This window comes from Danio aesculapii, chromosome 8, assembly GCF_903798145.1.
Source record: "Danio aesculapii chromosome 8, fDanAes4.1, whole genome shotgun sequence".
Taxonomy (NCBI): Eukaryota; Metazoa; Chordata; class Actinopteri; order Cypriniformes; family Danionidae; genus Danio; species Danio aesculapii.
This window is the reverse complement of record NC_079442.1, coordinates 17,108,677-17,133,032: the sequence shown is the minus strand read 5'-3', so window position 1 is coordinate 17,133,032 and position 24,356 is coordinate 17,108,677. Positions and strand designations below refer to the sequence as shown.

General features: G+C 36.1%; 1 protein-coding gene across 2 annotated transcripts in view; it reads left to right on the top strand.

The window, feature by feature from the left end:
* The first annotated feature begins 12,425 nt into the window (after positions 1-12,425).
* Positions 12,426-24,356, top strand: part of ccdc92 (coiled-coil domain containing 92) — a 51,547-nt gene continuing 39,616 nt past the window's right edge. The window contains exon 1 of one of the 2 annotated variants that reach the window (XM_056463312.1): positions 12,426-12,586. The gene's annotated coding sequence lies outside the window, so the exon portion shown is untranslated. Of the gene's footprint in view, positions 12,587-18,787; positions 18,883-24,356 lie in introns of those variants that run through there. The other variant, XM_056463313.1, reaches the window with a different exon arrangement.

Below are 24,356 nucleotides of genomic sequence, written 5' to 3'. Positions count from 1 at the left end.
GTGTGCATATACCCCATTACTGTGAAAATGGTACTAAATGCTGCTTTGTCTACACTTTGTCACATGTCGGAAGTTCGGTTTCCCTTTGCGAAACTGCCCCTCATGGAACAGAAAGACATCATATGCAGGCGCAGCTCTTGTTTGTCGGCTTTTGGTGTGTTCAAGCACAGCTTTTTGGCCACACGATTTTGTTTGGTCCAGATGCGATTTCCTTGGTGCTGGCTGTTTGCTGTGTCCAGGCTCTAAGACAATTGGACCAATAATACTAAACTGTACTGAATGTGTTTGTTTTGTCATCATTTAAATCAAAGCTTCTGTCAAGGTTTTGGAAAGAGCTTTGAATGTTTCTCAGCATATTTTATAGAGGTGTGAACCTATACTGGTATCACGGTTCGGTTTGGTTACGATTATCATGCCATCGATTCGGTTCAATTCGATATCTCGCTGCATCACGGTGCATTGACGATGCTTTCCATACACAGTGTTGTATTTTGGGGGGTGGCTATAACAAGCTGTCTGTATAAACACACACACACACACGGACACACAGCACCACACTGTCTCTCATTCACACACATACACAAACATAGATAGCACCAAACAAACACACACGCATACGCGCGCACACGCACGCACACACACACACACACACACACACACACACGCACGCCATGCGCGCTTGCTCGCTCGCTCGGGAGCGATATTGTGAGACCGCCCACTCCTGTTAAAATTACACCAGAGTTACCGACCGCTTCCGTGTTTTATTCGGAAATTTATTCCTGTGCTGCATGAAATCTGGTCGGGTTCCGCGGCAATGCACAGGTACAGCTGCAGAAATGCATACAGCCAAGAGGAAAAGAGAGGGGATAAAAAGTCATGGAAAAAAGAGGAAAAGTCATACCAGCAGGTAAAATGGGCCATAATGAGAGAGAGAGAGAAATGGAGTACTTTTATTCCCTCAATCACGGAAAATAGGGGTAATTGTCAGTGAAAGACTGTATAAAAATCACACACATGCAGTGAAATTGTGCACAGTTGGCGCCAGGAGTGTTGTAAATACCAGCACTCACCTCCCTCGCGACAGAGCGCATAAGAGATAAATGACGTCAGTATATAATAACCGGTTATGATTATAACTGAACCGATACCGAATTGTCCGCGTCTGCATCGCGGTGCACCGAAGAAACAATTTTGACACCCCTAATATTTTTTCATATTTATCTTTTTGTACTATATAATTGTGTAAGAGATATAGACTCCAAGGAGCATGTCTTTCAGGACAGCTTGTTTATTCACTGAACAAAATTTTGTTTTTGAAAGTCCAATTGCCAATTGGGATTTAAGCAGCATACTTTGGTACATAAATGTGTTGTGAATTTTGAAAATGACCTTTTTCTTTAATATATTTTGACTTTTGGACTTTAGAGGACTCTGGAGTTATTGGAAACATTCCTGTCCATGATTAAATTGATCTGTTATTTTAGGATAGGTAATAATAAACATCAGGAGATGAATCTGAAAATGTAATCAATGTGGAAATGTATTAGTCCATTGACAATCACAGAACATTCGTTTATAGTTATTTGCAGATAACAGTTTGACATGTTATGTGGGACATGTTTGAAATAATACGCATGTGGTCAGTTTAACCACTACAGCTTTTCACAGAAGAAATACTCAAAGCTTTTTTGTTTTGTCATTTAAAATACTCTTTGAATGTTAGGCTAAAATATATATTTTTAAAAAGTGTAAACAAACAATACTGTTAAAAACCCTAAAAAAAAAAAAAAAAAAAAAAAAAAAAAAAAAAATATATATATATATATATATATATATATATATATATATATATATATATATATATATATATATATATTTCATAGAGATGGGTTGCGGCTGGAAGGGCATCCGCCGCGTAAAACATGTGCTGGATAAGTTGGCGGTTTATTCCGCTGTGGCGACCCTGGATTAATACATATATATGATGTTTGACAAAGCAAGGAAATTTGTTTTATTTTGGCTAGAATAAAAGCAGTTTTAAATTTTTTTTAAAACTATTTTAAGGTCAAAATTATTAGCCCCTTTAAGCTATATTTTTTTTTTTCGATAGTCTACAGAACAAACCATCTTTATACAATAACTTGCCTAATTACACTAACCTGCCTAGTTAAAAGCTGTATAGAAGTGTTTTAAAAAATATCTAGTCAAATATTATGTTCTGTCATCATGGAAAAGATAAAATAAATCAGTTATTAGAAATGAGTTATTAAAACTATTATATTTAGAAATGTGTTGAAAAAAACTGAAATTGGGGAAAAATAAACAGGGGGGCTAATAATTCAGGGGGGCTAAGAATTCTGACTTCAACTGTATATATATATATATATATATATATATATATATATATATATATATATATATATATATATATATATATATATATATTATAGACACAAACCTTCCCTCGACCTAGAACAATACAGTTGTCTATCTTTTGTTTTGTTAAAGGTTCTTGATTACAGAATCTTTAACATCCATAGATTCCACAACAAGTTCAACATTCCACAACAAGTTCCAATTAGTACAGAATTCAGCAGCCATTCTGAGTAGGACCAGTGCAAGAGAACACATATCTCCTTTTTTGACAAAACTGCACTGGTTTCCAGTGTTCGAATTGTTTTTAAAATCCTCATGTTTGCGTATAAGCTCTTAAATGGTCTACAGTAGCACCACAATATTTATCTGAACTTTTAATCCCATACACTCCTAGATGTGTTTCACGCTGGTCTGATGCTGGTGTTTTTACTGCTCAGTCAACACGGCTAAAGTCTGTAGCATTCTCTTCATTAGCACCTAAATTGTGGAACTCCTTATCCTCTGATATTTGCAATGCAGAATTTTTAAATTAATCTTTCTTAATTTGGCCATAACTTTTTCTGTGTGTCAGCTACAGCGCGTGACTGCGGTTGACAATTTGCAGTATTGCGTGTGCAGAAACGCACATTCTCAGTAGCCATATCTGTAGCAGAATGATTTTTGGTGACAAATCTTATTTTGACACATATTTTGAGAAAATGCTTTGATTTTTTTCTTTAAACTCAACAATACACTATGTGCAAATGTATTACCCTTTTGTTATGTTAGAGATGAAAACATCCACTATATTAAACTGCTGTAAAAACACATCAAACTATTTTTTTACTAATCTAAATATGCATCTCAGCTCTCAGAACTACATGAAGTAAATAAAAACAAAGACTGTGTGTTTATGCACCATTAAATGTGGTTATAAGGGAAGTCAGTTGGGCAAAAACAGTCACAAACAGTAAATTGGCAAATAAAAGAAGAAAAAATTAAATCTAACAATGCAGCAAAGCCAATGTTGTTACAAATCATTCACATGTCCAAGGCTGTGATAAAAGACTTTTAAAAAATCCAGTCTAGAATTACTTTTTTATATTGAAAGTACGTCATTTTGTGTGTGTTTTTTTCCCCAAATCAGTGACATCATTTGTGAACTTAGTAATTAAAAATAAAATTTAGTAGATTTGATTAGGACTGAGGTTGATTAACAGATTTGTGCAAAAAGAAAAAAATATTTATCTGATGCATTTTTACAGCAGTTTAATTTAGTTGTTTAGTTTAGTAATGTTTTTATCCCTAATATATAAAAGGTAGTCGATTGGAACAGTGCACAAGGGTTAAAACTTACTTTTTAGGGTAGCTTTTAATAGATTTTTAGATCTATTACTATTATTATTTGATGTGTTTTTAATTATTTTTTAATTATTACATTTTTTCTTTGTATTCATCCTTGTATGTATCTTTTACTGCTGCACGTTTTATATATCTGTAAAGTGCCTTGAGATGCTACTTTTATAAGCGCTATATAAAAATAAAGTTTAATATTATAAATGGTTGATAGTGGAAAATCATTCTTTTGATTATTAAAACGTTTGTTAAAAAACTGTTTGTTAAAAGGTTCTTTGGAAAACCAAAAATATTTCTTTTATGGCAGCACTGCAGAATTATTTTATTTTTAGACTGTAAGGAACAATCTACATGTAGTTGCAGTTACATGTAGTCAACAGAATGTCTAAAGGAGAACATCATTAAAATGAAATTCTCAAATTAGCAATCACTGTCTATTAAATAATTAATATAATAAATTATCATTTAAAATAAATTATCATTAGTGTATTGCCTGTAAAGCACACACTTATCTGGTGGAAGACACAGTAGGCAAACCAATTCGTTTATACGGGTTTTTTCTTTTTGGCAAAAAAAAAGTGTTCTTGGTGTTTCACAATTACAGCTGAACTTCTGAAGTCATGTGGGATGTTTTGACAATGTTTTTGGTTATTCTTCTGGCAATGACATGAGTGTTCGTAATTATTAACAGAATTTGATTTTTTTTTTCTTTTTTCACCCAGAACTTTGACTCTTCATAACACAAAGGGTCTTGAATAATTATAAGAATTAAGCAGTTTAATCAAATCTTCTGCAGACTCAATCATTTTATATGATGAATATGTTTAACATTTTATTCACATAAAGACTGTTTAGTAAACAGAAGCTCAGCCATGCCTACTTCCTGCATGAGAGTAAACATAATTGGTTCTTGCAAAAGTATCACAAATTAAAATGTAGCATAAACTGGAATAAACCTTACTGGTTCTCACAGGTCAAGCAAGCATTCTGTTACCCATATTTGGATTATTGGTTGATAAACAATGTTTATATAAAATGTTAAATAAATAAACAATTAATTTTTATTTTTAATGATCTCTTCATGAACATTTTGATCTTTAAGAGTTTTAGGTAAATATAGACTTTCAATGAAAGAACAGAAATACATTCATTTGTGTTCTGAAGAAATTGTGAATTTACATTTCTAATGGTTTTGGAGTAAAAGGTAAATCAATCTTTCCATTGGTGTATGGTTTGATAGGATTGGACAAGATTAAGTAGAGATACGTCGATTTGAAACTTAGAATCTGATGGTCCAAATAAATCTAAATACTGAGTAAATTGCCTCTAAAGTTGCCCAAATTAGGATCTAATGAATATTACTAATCAAAAATTAAGTTTTCATCACAGTTGTGAAAATTTCATGAAACCTTTACTTAATGTTCTTTTTGTCATAATAAATTCAGCATAAAAGAAAAATTACCCACAAAATATACAGTTAAAGTCAGAATTATTAGCCCCGTTTATTTTTTCCCCCATTTCTGTTTAACGGAGAGAAGATATTTTCAACACATTTCTAATAGTTCTAATACACAAAACATAATAGTTTTAATAACTCATTTCTAATAACTGATTTCTTTTATCTTTGCCATGATGACAGTAAATAATATTTGACTAGATATTTTTCAATACAGCTTAAAGTGACATTAAAAGGCTAAACTAGGTTAATTAGGTTAACTAGGCAGGTTAAGGTAATTAGGCAAGTTATTTTATAACAATGGTTAATTCCGTAGACTATCGAAAAAAATATATAGCTTAAAGGGGCAAATCATTTTGACTTTAAAATGTTTTTAAAAAAATTAAAAACTGTTTTTATTCAAGCCGAAATAAAACAAATAAAACTTTTTCCAGAATAAAAAATATTATCAGACATACTGTGAAAATTTCCTTGCTCTGCTAAACATAATTTGGAAAATATTTAAAAAAGAAAGAAAAATTAAAAGAGGAGCTAATAATTCTGACTTCAGCTGTATGTTTGACTATTGCCAAAAAATATACCTGTGCAACATAAAACTCATTTTGTGGTTAATAGTCACGTACACAAAGATTAAAAATATGCTGCTTCTAGCTAGTTCATGCACTCGTTAATGCTAACACGTGAGGTCTTATTTAATTTTGCCATTTAAAACAGTGCAAAGCCAAAATAGTCTGCCTTCTACCTCACTTGACCGAGTGATGAACAAACACAAAACGAGAATAGATTGAGCTACTTTGTTGTTCCACTAAGTGATTCAAGTTTTAGATGGATGGTTGGCATCAGTTTTCCTTTGATGTAGCCCATGAATCCAAATCTTTGTTTGTTAGATGTAAACCCTTTTGCAAAAAACCCACAGCATGCTCTCCAGCCTTAATCGTCCTTTGGAAAAATAAATGAATGTGTATCCTTACTTAGGTCTTACTCTGTTGCGCATGTGAGAGCCCAAAAAGGCATGTGAAACTTGTCAGTTTTATCTAGAGAGTTCCATCTAGTATTTGTCTGCTTTCATACAAGGTCAAAGTCAAGACGTTCCAGTGACATGGTAAAACACTGCTCTCTTGTGGACAGTCTTCATATTTTAGTCAAAACGATGCTTGTTATGAAAGCTAGAACACTAAATATAATTCTCCACTGGATTAGCACTTGCAATTGATTTAATGTTGCTGTTAACTCATTTGTACAACTGCTTCAAATGAGCCTAAATTGTGTTTAAACTGGGCAGCCGGAGACATGTGACTATGAAGGACACGTCTGTTTTGTGTTTCCAGAAAATGCAGAGGCCTCAGTCAAATAAATTGGTTTTGTTGTGGAATGTTCCTCTTGGTGGAGTTCCAGTCGAGTCTGGTCTTGAAGGCTGTTATAATTTGCTAATCCAGGAGATTATATCTTGGCAAGCAGATGCTCCTCGTGTTATCATAATCAGGCACTAACCAAAACAAGATTCATACTGGTGAAATGAAAATTAGCTCACGTTGACTTGGCATGCTAAATATTTATGTATTGTTGTCAAGGTGTCGATGAATACAACTCTTTTTAAGAATACAGTGTATGTGCAGATTATTAAACTGTCTAATTATCATAAGTATGTACAGATTATTAAATTGTCTAAATGATTATTGCTAAGAAAAAGGTCATTTTCACGTCATGTTGAATTAGTAGGTAATTCGTACACTGTAAAAAGTAATAAATTAAGTTTACTTATAAAATACATGCAAAATGAATGCCTTGTTCAAGTTAGTTGAGTTGAAAAAGCTTAACCCTTGAGTCAAAAAAAGTTCCTCTTATGGGCTAAAAGTGGACAAAAATGTATGTCCAAAAACATCATAAAAATGTCATATATTATTTAAATTTTTGTATTTAATATATAATAATGATAATATTGATGTTTTTTTTCTTCACCAGCATCATTTCTAATCATAATTTCCAAACATTCTTTAATTTTCAGGATTTGAACCCTTTGTTCACAAAATGACAGATATTTTTATGAAAAAAGGGGAAAATATTAGGTATTTTCCATATACAACGTGTCAGTTTGGGCTGCACGGTGGCGCAGTAGGTAGCACATTCGCCTCACAGCAAGAAGGTCGCTGGTTTCTGTGTGTAGTTTGCATGTTCTCCCCGTGTTTGCGTGGATTTCCTTCAGGTGCTCCAGTTTCCCCCACAAGTCCACAAACATGTGGTATAGGTGAATTGGGTAGGCTAAATTGTCCATGGTGTATGTGTGTGTGTATTGATGTTTCCCAGTGATGGGCTGCAGCTTGAAGGGCATCCGTTGCGTAAAACATATGCTGGATAAATTGGCAGTTCATTCCGCTGTGGTGACCCCAGATTAATAAAGGGACTAAGCCGAAAAGATAATGAATAAATATGTAATTTTTTGTTGTTGTTGTTGTTAAATACAGTTTTCAATGATTAACAACATTCGTTTTAAGACATATATATTTTATACAGTGTTAGGAAAAAATACCACTTGGGTCCATGATGGTCAAAAATGTCCATGTGCAAAAACTGTCACAAAATATCATATATCAATATTTTTAGTATTAACTGACATAATTTTTTCCCACCAACATCAGTTCTAATCATTAAACAAAAATTCATTCAATTGAAGGAATTTTAACCATTAAATGCTGATTTGTTTACAAAATTACCCAGGTTTTATATACATACTGTGTGAACCTAGGATCTAGGAGGAACAATGTGGTTTTCGTCCAGGCCGTGGTACACTGGACCAGCTCTATACCTTCACCAGGTGGCTCGAGGGTTCATGGCAGTATGGCCAACCAGTCCACATGTGGTTTGTGGACTTGGAGAAGGCATTCAACCATGTTCCTCATGGCATTCTGTGGAGGGTGATCTGGGAGTATGGGGTAAGAGGCGCTCTGTTAAGGGCTGTTTCGTCCCTTTATGAACAGAGCAGGAGTTTGGTTCACATTGCCGGCAATAAGTCAAACTTGTTTCCAGTGTATGTTGAACTCCAGCAGGGCTGCCCTTTGTCACCAATTCTGTTTATAATTTATATAGACAAGAATTTCAAAGTGCAGCCAGGGGGTCCAGTAAAGGGACCACAGGATTTCATCTTTGTTTTTCACAGAAGATGTTGTTCTGTTGGCTTCATCGAACATGGACCTTCAGGATGCATTGGAGTGGTTTTCTGCCGAGTGTGACACGGCTGGGATGAGATTCAGCACCTCCAAGGCCATGGTGCTCCACTGGAAAAGGGTGGTTTGCCATCTTCAGGTTGGAGGAAAGTCCTTACCCCAGGTGGAGGAGTTCAAGAGTCTTGGGGTTTTGTTCACGAGTGAGGGAAGGATGGAACGTGAGATTGACAGGCGGATTGGTGCAGCGGCAGCAGTAATGCAGTCGATGTACTGGTCCGTTGTGGTAAAGAAAGAGCTGAGCCGAAAGGCAAAGCTCTTGATTTACCGGTCAAGCTACGTTCCTACTCTCACCTATGGTCATGAGCTTTGGGTCATGACCGAAAGGACAAGATCTCGGATACAAGCGGCCAAAATTAGTTTCCTTTGAAGGGTGGCAGGGCGCACACTTTTAGATAGGGCGGGGAGCTCTGTCACCCAGGAGGAGCTCGGAATAGAGACGCTTTTCCTCCACATTAAGAGAAGTCAGCATGAGCTGGCCCGGGCATCTGTTTCGGATGCCTCCTGGACGCCTACCTAGGGAGATGTTCCAGGCATGTCCCAACGGAAGGAGGCCTCGGGGAAGACCCATGACAGGCTGGAGGAACTATGTCTCTCAGATGGCCTGGGAATGCCTCGGGATCCCCCGTAGAAGCTGGAGGAAATGTCTGGGGCGAAGAATGTCTGGGGTTCGCTCCTAAAACTGCTGCCCCTGCGACACAGCCCCGGAAAAGGGGTTGAAAATGAATTATTGAACATATATATGAAAAAAATATTAGTTATTTTCCATATGTATTTTTTTCTTTGTCAATAAGTTTTTGGATGTATCATTGATAAACAACACTGTTCATTTTGAGGCATTACTATTTTTATGCAGTGATTAAATAAAAAAAAATAAAACACCACTTGGGTCCATAGTGGACAAAAATGTCCATGTCCGAAACATAAGATATGATATTTTAACATTTTCTGTAATTTAACTGACATTAATTTTTTCAACTAGCATTAGTTCTGATCATAATTGCCAAAAATAAATAATTTTCAGATTTGTAACCCTTTAAATGCTGGTTTGTTTACAAAATCCCATTTTGACACACTGTATAGCAGATTGCTCAGTCAGTGGCCGCAATGCAGCTCTAGAGCGCCCTCTGTTATGAAATGTCTTTCAAGCTATGACATGACTTACTGTAAGCATTATATATTTAGAGGTTTGGTTGTGGGAACACCTGTGTTAACTCAGATATTCTTGAGGTTAAAACAAAATCAAGCTTCTGTACTTCATTAAAATCAAGCTCAATTTTATAAAGAAATAACAAATGAAAAAGTCCAATCAAGTAATAAAATCTGTAAAGATGTGTTTGAGTGAAAAAATAAATAAATTAAGGCTCAGGAACCTTCTTGGTTTTTACATGTCTGTATGACACTGCCAAGTGTGTGGCTTTTTTGCATGGGGTAGGGATTCCTGGTACAATAAGTCTTTCTTTCAAACTATTTACACAAACATTACATTATGACATCCATAACAACATAACAACACAATTACTCACTCATTTTCCTTCTGCTTATTGCCTGCTTTATATCAGGGGTCACCACAGCGACATGAAACACCAATTACTCTGGCAATTGTTTTACACAACGGATGCCCTTCCAGCCACAGCCCAACCAAAGTTACATTGCGTCTCTTCATTTATTTAAGTACAAACAATTGTTTACAAAAGTAAAAAAAATTAAAATAGACAGTATTTGATACCCTTTATTTTTTTAAGTGAAGTCACTTGGTATCTTTTGTATTTTTTTTTTTTATTTGCATGAATAAACCCAAGTAATATTTAGAGGCAAAAAACGTACCTGTCACTAAAACAAAAACAAAAAAAACAGAAAAGGATAGGAAACATGTTACATTTTGAAAGTTAAAATGTATAGACATTTTAAGAAAGAATTGATTTACCTGTTAAGAGAGTGCTAGCACAGTCTTTGTGGTGGTTGAGCTCTAAAACTAGTAATGATCTGTAGGTGTTTCGTCAGTTACAGATTTGAAAAACAAAAAGGCGGGAAATAAAGAACAACAAAAACTCACTTGAAGAGGGTTGTTGCTAGATCGGATACGTTTGTTACTGAAAGTTAACAAGAATTATTTATATTATTTATTAAATTTCCCATTTATTGAATTTTATTAACATCTACACCACAACCCTAAACCCGTCGCAGTAACGTAAAAACAGTTGTTGTACCGAGTATTATTTATGTTATCTATTAAATTACCCAATAAATAGTATTTTTAACACCTACTCCCACTCAAACCCTAAACCCAACCTTCACATTACTGTAAAAATATTAATTATTGTAATACAGTGTCATAAAAAAATGGTGCTTCATTAATGTGCATATCGCACCTCCGGCCGGCCGCATTTACGATCTAGACTTTACCCAAGAAGCCATGTCATCATAAAATGGTTCATCGGGTTTATAACAGTTCTAAATAGAACTATTATGTGCAACAATAGTTTTATTTAGGGTTTTATATATTAACATATAAAAAGTATAAATGATTATAAAATTAGCAGACTTAACATTTTTAAGACTAATGGGCTACATGCACAGCTAGTGTTTTTCTGCCAATGATGAACTTCCGGTGAAAGGTTTATGTGACTATTTTTAATTTCATAAGGTTCCTTTTACAGCATCGATGTTGTAATGAAATTCAAATAAAATCAGTTAGTAATAGACTTCAGCATCCATTTGGTTGTTAAAGTGTATAAAGAGACGAAAAATCGTTTAAACACAGGTGCCTTCATTAACAGCAGGCTACTGCAGAAACTCAATTGAAACTATTGAGGTAAAACTATTTAGCATATTTTAAAGACATAGCGTGAAAAATATAATTTAATGCAGTGCTTCGTGTTTGGTCTGATACCCACTTTATATCATGTCTCAGCCAAGCGGTGAAGATTGCTGTTTTTTTTAAAGAAATAAAAATAAATATTTTATACCTTTATTGTTTTAAAAGTCACTGGGTATCTTTTGTATTTTTTATGAATTTGCATGAATAAACTCAAGTAATATTTAGAGGCAAAAAAAAACTTACCCAATAGGTAAAAGTCATCTGAACAGAGCTGTCACTAAAACAAAAATAAAAAAAAAGATAGGAAACAAGTTACATTTTGAAAGTTAGAATGTATAGACATTTTAAGAACGAATAAATTTACCTGTTAGGAGAGTGCTGGTACAGTCTTTGTGGTGGTTTAGCTCTAAAACCAGTATTGTGCTGCAGATGGTTTGTGAGTTACAGATTTGAGAAACAAAAAGGCGGAAAATAAAAAACAACAACGGGTTTAATACAGTTCTAAATATAACTATTATGTTCAAAAAACCTTTAAAGAACCTTTTTTAATTTAGGTTTTTATATATTTCCATAGCGTATCAGTGTGAGAGTGTATGGGTGTTTCCCAGTACTGGGTTGCAGCTGGAAGGGCATTCGCTGCGTAAAACATGTGCTGAATAATTTGCCGATTCATTCCGCTGGGACAAAGCCTTAGGAAAATGAATGAATAACTGCAGGAAGGAACATTCCTTACGGGGAGAACATGCAAATTTCACAATGAAATGCCAACTGACCCAGCCAGGGCCAGCGACTTTCTTGCTGTGAGGGGATCGTGCTACCCACTGCACCACCGTGACGCCCATTTTAATAAATAATTTTGTTTAATAAATGAATAAGAAATTAATAAAATAATAATAATTACATTATTATTACTATTATTGTCTTGAAATCGTCTGATCGTATACTACTTATTACTTACATTTTCATAGTGGTTTTAAAACATTTCAAATCACGCTTGACTTACGTTTCTATGGTGATGACGCTTTGGGTCAAATACATTTCGCTTAAGCTCACCATAAACTTTAACTCGCCTTTACCATCATATATCAAACATCACTGACAGCAAGACGACAGAAAGCGTACTAGTATCGTGTACGTGCGTTTCACCTGCACCAGAGGCCCACTGAAGTGCGCGCGCGTGTGTTTTCCTCAGTATCCCAGCATGCACCGCTTTATTTAGTGTTGTATCTCCGGGAGATGACAGACACAGCCCTCTCTCTCTCTCTCCTTCTGTCTCTGCCCCAGCGAGGAGACCAAAACCCCGCAAATCTCTCCTCTCAACAGCCCACAGACAGCAGAAGCGACCTCACCACCATTCAGTCATTTCAGCGCGTCTTTCTGGTAGGTGTCGGCCGCTTATTTGCGTTTTTCATCCAGTGTAATAATGCGCCTTCACAGGCAGCTCGCATCTCTGCTGCACCTGCTCGCGCTCCAGCGTTTGGCTGTTTTAAAGCCCACTGTTCTACATGATATTTAAATGTATGTTGCCAGGTATATTCAGAGTGTAAGATCATATTAAGCAGCTTGTTTTAGTGTCTGCTGCTTGTAGCGTATTTATTTTCGGACGGATGAGATCATTAATCGAGCCCGAATGAGTCGCTGGCTGATTATTGTGACAGTAACTGGAGACGACTGTGTTATAAAGTGGCATATAGGTGTCATTGGACACGTATTAACAAGAACATGTTCTTGACTGCTTGTTTTGAATGTCAAGTGTGCATCATTCGATATTTGATATAATTCACATTCATTTCATGCTGCGTAAATTATACTACATAAACTATCATCAATTGGTTCTGATTTTCTAAGTGTATGTTTGTGTGTGCTTATTATTGATTAAAAACCCTTATTTGTAGCTTTACTTATCATAAGTATTGTTTTGGACACGTGCTTCTGTTTTTTTCTTCCTCACAGGTTTTAAGTAAAACCGCAACAGACGCCGTCTTCTGTTTTCATACCTGTTAAGTGCATTCTAATGTAATTATTTTATTTTAGGATGGTGGTTTATATGGGGGATTGCTGCACTGTCCGCAATGCAGGTGCTGTTTATGATCCTGCTCATCCCTAGCCATTCTCACGTGCAAGTGTTGATGTGCACTGGCCAATCAGATGCTGCCATGAAAGTCCCACATTTTGTCACTCATGAACAATTTTCGCCTTCCTCGGATTATAATACGCTTAGTGTTCTTTAATAAGTGGTTTGTCTAGTAATAGGAATGTCTGATTATTGATTATTAACCTGCTGCTGCTGCTATTGTTGCATACTTAATGTCATCATTCTATCTTACGTCATGCAGGGGTGTAGTGGGTGTGACCTCTTGGAAGCACTGGATGTTTGCGTGTGACTAGGACATAGCAGTGCTTTTAGAGTCTCTTCTATCTGCAGCTCATTGATAATTAATAGGGAGAGGAGAGAGAATTTGGAGGGCAAGAAAAAGAGCTGCTTAAGGGATAGTTCACCCCCAAAAATTTACATTTGTTGTAAATAACTATCAGATAGTTATAAGTAGGCCCATATGGAATCTGCACGCGCAGAATCCGCAGATTTCCGCAGATTTTAAGGCCATCATTGAGTCTATTTATTTGTTTAAATTAGTTATTGTGTAAGTGTGTGTAAATTCACCAGTGGCTTGAAACACCAATTACTCTGGCAATTGATTTACATAATGGATGCAGTTCCAGCCACAACCCAACCAAAATTACAGTGTGTCTCTTCCATTTATTTAGATACAAACAATTGTTTACGAAGGTCAAAATTAGCAAAAAGAAATACAGTATTTGATACCTTTATTGTTTAAATTTTTTTTAAAGTGAAGTCACTGGGTGTCTTTTGTATTTTTTATGAATTTGCATGAAGTAATATTTAGAGGCAAAAAACATCTGAACAGAGCTTACAGTAAAACAAAAAACAGAAAAAGGATTGGAAACATGTTACATTTTGAAAGTTCAAATGTAAAGACATTTTAAGAAAGAATTAATTGACCTGTTAAGAGAGTGCTGCGGTACAGTCTGGTGGTTTAGCTCCAAAACCAGTAATGAGCTGCAGGTGTTTTGTCAGTTACAGATTTGAAAAACAAAATGGCGGGAAATTAAGAAAATTTATATTTATTCAGTTTTTAAATTAATTTTAATAATGTTATTGACAAATATGAAAATATTAATTTGATTTATTTACAATACAGTTTGTAAAGTAATATTTTCTGTTGTTTAGTATATCTATTATGTGAGAGACTTGCTTTGTTCACCAAATAAGTGGATCTAATTGAATTTGCACTGTAAACATTAAATAAACGTAAAAAGGTATTATTTTTTATATATAGGTTGTTTTCAATCACGTGGTTCTGTTGACAAGCGAAATTCAGATGGAGGGCAGGACGTACAAATCTGAATTGGACGCAGAGAGGAAAGTTCGTATTTTTGCGATTTATACCATATTTCAAAGGAGATATGAAGGGAAAATAACCACATATGTTGGGCATGATCCTTATATCATGAAGAGGATTGAGTTTTCTACTGAACTAAAATAGCCTGTCATCGAAGTGGTACATACTGTATAATTACATTACATGAACAAAACTATAGTAAATACGTGTTTGGAAGTGTACTATAGTAAACTGTCTTAGTAATTAAATTGTTGCTGTGGTATGACGCAACTGTAGTAATAAACAAATCATTCAATAGGCTTCAGTTGTCTACGCTATAATCACAATGCACCACAGTTTACGCTAACGGTACAGTATTTATTACAGTTTATCAGTTTACTATGCTACAGTATTCTGTAGCATTCATTAACAAAGAGTTGTACACATTATACACTTTACTATGTGGTTCAAAAATACATTTATCATAAATTACTATAGTTTTTCCCCCATGCGGATATCTTCCAGACATCACGAAATAACAGATTAAAGCATGGACTCAAAGTCTACATTATTTATTTATTATTGTAAGGTGGAATACAGTAAGTGCTCTACAATAATAACCGTCTAATTTTGTCGCAAGGGTTGCATTTCTTTTTTGTTCTGACGATGGACTTACCATCAATAAACATTCACCACTGTTGCGCATCTCGATGTTCATGTTACGGTTGTTTATTCGGCTGGAACGCCAATAAAGACATAGATTATTGCAAAACAAGACTAAGATTTAATTGCAGCGATTACATGGCAGGGTACGCTATTTATATTCTCCTAGATTTTGGATAAGTGTGGTGGTGTTTGTATCATTGTAACATATTTATGCACATAGCTAGGCCTGTATATAATCTTTATTGGTGCTGTCAAACAAATTATTGTGTTAAAAAAAGTTTGTACAAATGGATTTATTGAATAAATGTTTATTACATGCCGCCTTTTCCTCCATTTTCAGACAGTTTCTTGAACTTTCTCCCTTTTATGAGCAAAACGTATGCCGCACAGGAAGAAGGTCGCTGGTTCGAGCCTTGGCTGGGTCAGTTGGCGTTTCTGTGTGGAGTTTGCATGCTCTCCCCATGTTGGCGTGGGTTTCCTCCGGGTACTCCGGTTTCCCCCACAGACCAAAAAACATGTGGAATAGATAAATTGGATAGGCTAAATTGTCCATAGTGTATGTGGGTGAATGAGTGTGTATGGATGTTTCCCAGTGATGGGTTGCGGCTGGAAAGGCATCCGCTGCGTAAAACATATACTGGATAAGTTGGCAGTTCATTCCGCTGTGGCAACCCCAGATTAATAAAAGGGACTAAGCCGAAAAGAAAATGAATGAATGAATGAATGAATATCTCAAGTGTTCATGCAGGCATAAGAAATTGCACCTTTGTAACTTTGAAAAATTAATAACGATTCATTTTATTGAATTGTTTGGTCATACTTTACAATAAGGTTTCATTAGTTAATGTATTTACTTGAACTAATTATGAACAGTGCTTGTACAGAATTTATTAATCCCAGTTCAGCATTTACTAACATATTAGCAACATCCAAATTCGTGCTTGTTAACATAGTTAATGCATCATGAGTTAACATGAAATAACAATGAACAACTGTTTTCATTAACTAACGCTAATTAACATAAACACATGCTGTAACATATGTATTGTTCATTGTTTAATCATGTTAGCGAATGCATTACCTAATATAACCTTATTGTAAGGTGTTACCAATTCTTCATAAAACAAAGACTATGCAGTATTATTTTACATTTAATTATTTAATTACTGCATACCTGAATACAGTTCGACTTCCTCGGAAAACAGTAAGGCTGTTTATTTTAATTTGTATCTTTTTCTTTATTGAATTTATCTATGGTTGTAGATTTTTTGTTATATTTTATGCACTCCTTGTTGCGGAAAAAAATAACATGCTCACAACATCCAATCAGATAAGAGGAAGTGAAAAGCAATATGGTGTTTAAGACATCACAGAGAAGATAGCATTAAAAAGCCTTTAAAGCACAAAACTGTTTCTAGATTATAAGACCGTATTTGCACGCAATTGAAATATAGTTGCAGGCAAATTAAACTTTAAACCGATTCAGCTGAAAATCGTCTTTAAAGTCAAAAATTACAATGTTAATTTTTTATGACATTGTTATTCTTTAGGTGAATAATTAATCTGTGCAAGTTAATCTACTGAAAAAAAAAGTTTGTTTTGGTAATCAAAGTCTGATCATTTGAAGTGGCTGTCATTCTCTGTTGATTTCAGTTTAAAGGCTTCAGTCACAATACTCGTAATCACGCCCTCTTATTGTTATTTTGCAATGAGGGACTGAAAGAAAGCCACACCCCCTACTTAATATTCTATTTCAGTTAGAAGTACATCAACATATGAGCAATATAACATGAGTAGCAGTGCGATATGGCAGTATATCAGTGCTGGTTGGTGGCTGCAGGCCGAGTGCCTTAAGGGGGTCACACACGAGAAGCCCCGCTCGGCGACGCAGCACCATGCATTTCAGAATTCTAAACACAAGTTTCTATCAGGGTATACACACACCGGCGACGCAAGTCGGCGGCTGTCCGCGGCGCCCAGTCATGACTCAGGATACTGTTTATATTTCTGCCGCACCACAGAGCACCATCTGAATAGTTTCATATTAAATAACATGTGAATGTGCACGTATGGTGTGTGTTACTTCCAACTGTCATGTGCGTGCCGTGTGCACTGTAGTGTCAGCATAATGACGGCATAATCGTGTGTATAAAAAAGCAAATCAAACACAGAGTCTAAAAATCCTTTTGTACGAGGAGCTACTTTCTTCCACCAATCATTCACATCTGCAGCTGACGTCAGAACAGCCGAAGCTGTTACTAATTCACCAACGTCAGAGCTAGTGTTTGAATGATTCTCTAGCGTAATGTCTAAAGTGATGACAAAGCAGGTGATTTTGCTCACATTTTAAGATTATAAGGCTGAACGGAATGAAATGCCAATCAGTCTAGAGACACTTCCTAGTATTTCTCTGTTGCAATCAGGATGACACATTACTTAAACCCTGAAAAAGCCAAAGCAACACAAACACTACCAGATTACTGTTGTGTTTGCGATAAGGAAGAATGCCAAAAACATGCAGACATTTCTTCTTTCTTTCTTTTTACTGAACTAGTCTGCAGTAATGATAACAGAAGACTCATTAGAAACAAACAGATAGCCAACCAAAAAGTAACTCAGGGTTATACAAAGAGTGGCCAACACAAAATACATATATTCCTGATATGTGAGTCCCATCTCACACTCAATACACTACAAATACTGTGGTATAAATACAGCACTACAACATACAAAAGAGAGAGATCGACTTAGAAAGTCACTCACCAATTTTATAATGTTTTGATCAGCTGTAGTTTGAAAATATGCAGATCTTTTCTCCTCTAAGAGCTTATTATGCGATCTTGTGGATGGACAACGTCAACCGTCTTTGCTCTGCTCAGTATGACAGGTTGATGGATGCCGACGTGCTGTATCTCAGAAATTAGAAATATTTAACATAGCCACTATCCTTATAAATAAACTGCATAAACAACTATATTCTAGCCTAAAAAGCCTCAAAAGAACATTATGTTGTCCAACAGCTGCAATATTTGTCAAACTGTAGTGAGTTTATTGATCTGCTGTCACTCTATGTGTGCAGAGTAATACAGAATGGTGAGGAGGCTGTACGAGTTCTGATATGGCAGAATATCGCACGGCTATCAGCCAATCAGATTCCATAACCAGACAGAACTGTTGTATAAACTGAAATAAATATCTCACCAACTTTCAGTTACAGCAGATTTTAATGTTCTTCTGAACGATCTTGGATGATGTTCAGTTTGAGTAAATAACCTCAAATTTTCTTTTTTGGGTGAACTGCTCCTTTAAGGGAGAGAGTGGGAGACGGTGTGGAGAAAAAGAACAACAGAGTCAAGTACTAATGTCAGGGGGGATTCTTTTGTCTCATGTGGAGCGGGGCGGGGGAGGCCTCGCCCTCTGACTGTAGGGACCAACATCAGTCGGATCAGAGCAAATGTCAGCAAGCATCAGCACTCTAAAATGTCTACCAGTCCATAAATGGCTCCTAAAGGAGGGGTGAGGGAGTGAGTCCTCACATATGCCATGGAATATCACTTGTGAAGGATGGTCAGTGCTTCCAGCGGCCTGGGATTTAACGGTTAGTTTACGGTAAGCAGATGGATATGGGATACAGATGGGAATGGGGCACGCTCTGTTTCTGATGCTTGCTTGATGCCTCATCAGTTTTGGAGTGAATGTGTTATGATTTGAATATTACTATTAAGGTTGTCTTTTGAAATATTGCATGAATTTATGGACTTGGCAGTGCGTGTTAAATAGCAAATATGATACTTGTTGTGTTAAGGACTTAACTTCTGCATCTAATTCAATGCAGTTTCAAGCTAAAATGCACATTAGTGGAAGCAAAACACCAAAGTGTTCCATTTTACACAAATTATAATTACAAGGCCTGAAGGCCAGATTATCAACAATAAAGATGTATTAAATACTGTGTTGTTATGACATAGAAGCACTTTTTTTGTATAAGAATTTTAAATTCAGTTTATATTTCACAATTTGGGCTTTGATACCCAGGGCTGAGAGATAAACTCCAATTTCTTAGTCAGGCAAATTTTGAGATGGAATTGTACAAAGAAAGATTAAATAAGTCTCATAGTTCAGACTTTTTCTACAAACTAAGATTAAAAGTTGAGATCATAAGCTGTTTTTTTGTGTTTTTTATTTTTATTTTTGTATTTGGTGATGGAAACAGGCTTTTATACTTAAAGTTAAGGCGTTAAGGTTTATTTTATTTAGTATATACTGTTGTGAATTTCTCTAGTCTGGCTCACGGCACTAAACTGTTGTGAAATTCTAAAACGACCCCAAAAAACCAGGGAGAACTTTCGGTTGTCTTCAAAGCAGAATCCTTTAATAAGAAGAACTTAGCGTGGCTGTGGCGTCATCGAAAGAAACTCTCTACTGTACAGCAAGCACTAAGATTTTATACATTTTACAGACAGTGATTCACGTAGGTGAACTATCTGTGCTCTGCATCTCACACATTCAAATGCCACCACGCGTTCACTGTGTGTCAGGATTGTCTTTTGAGGCGCAAGTCATTTATTAAATGAAGAAAAGATTCGCAGCTTCTCCTATCGCAGCAAATTCTGTTAATCAGAAAGTGGCGATTTTCTTCTCTTTGACTACTTGGATGGAAACACTGCTTTATTCGCACATCTTTTATGTGATAATCCAGTTTTGCACAGAAATTTATTTAGCATTTTTGGATGGAAACATAGCCGCAAGTTTAATGACGTACAAAACTTAATAAATCCGATCTGCCTGTTTACATGATAGTCGCACGTGATAGTCGCATTTTGTGTTTACACGAACAGATCTGATCTGTGACACATAAGCAAAACATCGGAATTGGCTCACATTTAACTGGCAGTGTAAACAAGGCCTCAAACCATCAGACGTTCTTACTTGCATTGAAGATCAAGATTGGCTTTTGGTCGTCTCAACTTAGGGCTGCACGATATTGGAAAAATCTAACATTGCAATATTTTTGATTCTGCTCATTATAGTTATCATCTTTGTTTGAATAGGCCTTAATGGGGTAGTTCACACTTTTTTAATTTGCTGCTAATTTAATCACCCTCAGGCCACCTGTATTGTAGAAAGATTTTTTTAGCTGGTCCTTGGTGACTCATACTGTAGTCAACAGTTACCACTTCTTTGACAGTCAAAATTTACATAATAATATTAATAAAGTATCAAACAAACATTAGCTTTAATACTTATTATTGGTTTTCTATTCAAATAATTGATTAGTTTGTTTATGTAACACAATGCTGTGACATACAATTATATTATTAATTAAATCACTTTATAATTTGAATTCACTGACGTGTTTTAATAAACCATTAACAATCAAAAAATTTAATTTCACCAGATTATCACACATGCACATGCAGTATCACTGGTTCATTCAGCTCTTTAAGGCCAATTTTTACCTTTGTGTCGTGCATGTGGTTGGTCCGGTGTAGCATTATCTGTATCCTGTTTCGCACTCTGGTGTGCACCTTTCATAAAAAGTAACTAAGCGTTGCAGTGACAAGGAATGTAAGATCTGTGGTTGGTTAGCTTGGTAGCAGTGTTGTGGGAGCAGAGCGTGGCTGGTGGACGAAGTGTTTAACAACTGTCGAGTGCCATGGAGGAGCTCCAGATGGAAATCCCTTCTTTGTGTTTATTTTATAGCCTCTTTCACACAGTGATACCGGTAAATATCCGGAAAGTTTCTGGAACGACTTTACCGGTAAATTCAAAATAGCGCTGTTCACACATGCAAGAACATTACGGAATTTTTCCAGAAAAGACCGTTCACACATTCATACCAAAATACTGGTAAATTCTGACAACATCAACCAGAAATGACATTTAAATGGCAGTGCTTGTATTTGTAAACATTTGAGTACATTACAAACTCTGTGGATAGAAAAGTATTGTGAACAACTTCGATGAAAACATATAAAGAAACACTTTCGCATGTCGAGACGTACATAATATGTATGTGTGCTGGTGCTCACCGGCTGCTTCATGTGCATACATGTCAGAGCTTGGAGGTAAACAAACAAACAGCAATTTATCATAACCATATTATAGATTTTTTTTACACAGCTGGCATTAAGAAGGAACATAGAAACGTTATCTGACTAATATCTAGAAGCTAAATGTGTCTGGAAACATATTCAAAGGCTTTTACTTTTTTAAACCGCGCGGACATGAATGCGTCTGAATGTTCTGTTTGGCTAAAGTAGATGTCTCACATCAGCGCGTTCTAGACGTGAATGTGCTCTTTCCGGCAATTTTCCTTCTGCGTTCACACAGCAAAGCATTCCAGCAAATTACCGGTAATGTTACAACTTCTCTTTCCGGAAAATTGCCAGAACAAATTTACCGGTATTTTCAAAAAGGACTTGTTCACACATATAGACCTTTCTGGAAAATTGCCGGAAAGGTCTGTACTGCATGTGTGAATGGGGCTATTGATTAAGTTGTTGAATGATCGGCAGTTCCTGCGTTGTTATTTCTTGAATGAGTAGTTTGAGCTACTTCTACAGTAGCATTGCACGCGTTTCTGGCTTAATCCCAAAACACTGGAAAAGAAACTTGACACAGTGAAACATAGAAACTCCACTGCCTAAGGTTGTGGAAGAATGCAAAAATTTCTCAACAGGATCAGCTACGTGCAAGGTATACACCATGGGGGTACACCGATCACGTGACACCGAAGTATAGTTTAAGCTTTAACCTGAAGCCCAATTTATACTTCAGCATCCAGTGATTTTGTTCTCCATGGTGCATTCACTGGATGTAGCTGCCAATGTGAGCATTTTAGGTTTTGCATTCTGTCTGCATTGTTCTGCAATAACAGGGTAGTGGGGTTTCTATGCTCCACTGTGTTACGTTTGTTTGATAGAGTTTTGTGTTTACACGGAAAATGTGTGCTATTCTACTATGATTGTCTTGATATTGGAATTCGGTACCAATCGATACTGATATTTTAAAAAAGATTTTTTCCTGCAACATTTGAGCGATGTTGAACATGTTCTTAAACAACGCTGATTTGCCGTTGTGTTTACGTGCTCAACAGATATGACTGTGATTGTTCGTGAAGCTCATCAGTTCACCGAACTCACCACAGTTTACTGGGTCACTGAAGCTCACCACAGTTTACTGGGACACTGAAGCTCACCACAGTTTACTGGGACACTGAAGTGTTTTAAAGCTGCGATTCATCAGTAGATCGCTTGTATGTCAGCTTATAGACAAGCCAACTGAATGATGTGACTTTGAAACGCTCCAGTGTCCCTGTATCTGTGGTTACACTCAGTAAACAATTTGGTGAACTGATGACCTTTACGGGCAATCACAGAATAGTTTCTTTTGAGCATGTGAAAACGATAGCAAATCAGCGCTGTTTAAGAATGTGCTCAACAGCGCTCAAATGTTTGCGGGAAATTAATGTTTTTAAAATTCCAGGATCGATTAGTACCGAATTCCAATATCGTGACAACCCTAGATTCTACTATTAAAGGAGTTTAAACTCACACTAATTTAAGGAAGAATGTTCAACAACTTCAATCATATAATAAACCAAAGTGTTCCTCTGGAGATCTTCTATGAGACGCTGGACTTGTTAAACACTCTGGCGACTGGCCTCGTTCCGCTCCCATAGCTCTCAGCTCCATCCACAGTCATCACAGATATACAAAGCCAATCAAAGACCTTGTGCTCCAAGTTGTCACTATGTGTAGTTATTTTTTAAGCATATTAGGGTACGGTGAAGGTTATGCATCTGTCTAAAACAGGGATGCTCAACCCTGTTCTTGGAGATCTACTTTCCTGCAGAGTTTAGCTGCAACCTTGGTCAAATGCACTTGTCTTTAATTACCAAGTGCTCCTTCAGATTCTACTTAGTTGGTTTAGTTGTGTTTGATCAGGGTTGGAGCTGAACTCTGCAGGAAACTAGGAAACAGGAACAGGGTCGAGCATTACCAGGCTACACTGGACCTACCACAAGCACGCAATGCAGAAGTATAAATTTCTTGCGTAGACCAGTCATTTAATTTCAGAGGGCCATTTCATTGCTTGAGCTAAACCTGAGCTAAGCTAGAACTTCTATTCAAGAAAACGTCACCTACATCTTTAATGGCTGGTGTGTACATTAACTGAAAAATCCATTTATGCGTAACCTCATTGTATGATGCAGTTCTGATGTCATGCTGAGTGCTGAGAAGGGCTCCTTTTATTTCAGGAAGTGCTCACGTGGTTTAATGTTGATGACATTATCATAGTTGTATACTTTAGTCCTGCTATTGCTCATAGTCAAACAAACTCCTTCAATTTTCAATAGTCATAAATTATTCATAGTTTTGCCTTCTGCACTGAGCCTCGTAATCTCTCTCTCTTTCTCTCTGTCTTGAGTAATGGAGGTCATCTGTCAGTGTCCCTTGTTATATAGCTGCCGTCTTGTACACTTTTTTAATCTTTTTAAGCACAGCAGGTTTGACCGTGGCAAAGTCACTCTCGCTGTGTGTAACGTCTGTGTGTGTTGTGCTGGGAGAGAGAGATCAGATGTTCTATTAATGACACCCAGCTGATGTTTTAAGTGGATTGTGTAGGTGTCCACCTACTACTGGATGACATGGAACACATGGTTCTTCATCAGGATGTTCATATGAGACATTAGGAGTTTTACAGTATGTTTGTGTCTGGAAAACATATGAATGAGTATCAGATTCAAATTTGTTTTAAATATATATCCAGAATAGTAATTTGAATTTAAGAGGGGGGAAACGCTTGCCAGTTTAAGTTAGATATAGGGCTGGCTATTGATTTGGATGTCCCAATTCGACTCATTTTGAATTGATTCAAATTATGATTCAATTATTCATTGTTGTTGTAATTCATACACTGTAAACACAGCCAAGGAAATGCTCGAATGCTTTCAGAGAAAGAAAATCAGGCTGTTGAATGTCCCAGCCAATCACCTGACCTGAATCAAATATAAAATACAAATTAAAGATCAGGTTTGATAGACGAGACCTACAAGAACAATTAAGATTTTTACACTC